General features: G+C 45.8%; 1 long non-coding RNA gene across 1 annotated transcript; it reads left to right on the top strand.

Annotated features, from left to right (window-relative positions):
* LOC144987903 (uncharacterized) lies at positions 1-774 on the top strand. The gene is made up of 2 exons (XR_013651590.1): positions 1-310; positions 395-774. It is a non-coding gene; the product is annotated as an uncharacterized LOC144987903 (long non-coding RNA).
* Positions 775-1,019: the final 245 nt, after the last annotated feature.

Raw genomic sequence — 1,019 nt, 5'->3', positions numbered from 1 at the left:
TCTCCTTCTCTCAAAGGTTGACCATCTGGGATTCGTCTGCACGGCTGTTGCTCTGACTGAATCCCATCCGTGGGAAATGAAATGTTGTACCAGGTAAGTGTCTGTGTTTTTGTGTTTTGTGATGTTGTGTCTGTGTTGGGTGAATCTAACTAAGAGAGTGTTTCCAGTCTCCCCAACGTACTGTATCCCACAGGTGGAGCAGGAGATAACATAAATGCAGTTTTGAGAGTGGGGGCTCCCCCTGCATAGAGACGGAAACACATTTTTGTTGTGGTGGCTGCAAATCCAATCCAAATGTTTGAAAAAAGAGGTGAGTGCTCTGGATTTTGGTTGTGTAGGGGGAGGAAGTTTGGCTCTAATTAAAATGTCCTTGAGATTTTTGTTTCTCCTGTAGGCTGGCAGAAATCTGTGCTCCTCGAGCAGCCCCTGGCTCTGAACCAGATCCCGGAAGTTCCTCCTGAGGACTCTCACCATCCTGCACGTGGCTGCCGAATGTGTTGTGACAATGGGTAGAAGGGGGGCTGTATCAATAGGTTTAATTTGTTGAAATGACTTAAAACATTTTCTTAGAAAGGAGCGGGAATAACCCCTTGTGTATAATGCCGAAAAAAGAATTTTGGTGGCCTTTTTAAAGTCTGCCTGTTGGGTGCAGATTCTGTGGAAGCGGAGCAGCTGGGATTTAACCAGACCTGCAAATGTGTGTTTGGGATGAAAGCTGGTTTTATGTAACAGTGCATGTGTGTCTGTGGGTTTAAAATAAACTTTAATGTCCAATTTGTGTGTGGTGTGAAAGTCACTTCCCTTAAATGTGGTTGTGTCTAGAAAGTCGACTGAAGAGGCGTGGCATGTTGATTTGAGTTTGATGGAAGGGTTGTGGCTGTTGAGAATCCCCAGGAAGGTCCCAAACTCCTGCTCAGAGTGGGTCCACACGCCCCAGATGTCGTCGAGGTACCTGTAATAACAGAGCGGCTTTAAAGCACATTTCTGTAGTGCAGAGGATTCCCATTCTGCCATGAATA

Source organism: Oryzias latipes, chromosome 19 (assembly GCF_053564925.1).
Source record: "Oryzias latipes strain Hd-rR chromosome 19, Olatipes_Hd-rR_3.1".
Lineage (NCBI taxonomy): Eukaryota > Metazoa > Chordata > Actinopteri > Beloniformes > Adrianichthyidae > Oryzias > Oryzias latipes.
This window is presented reverse-complemented; position numbering and strand designations above follow the sequence as displayed.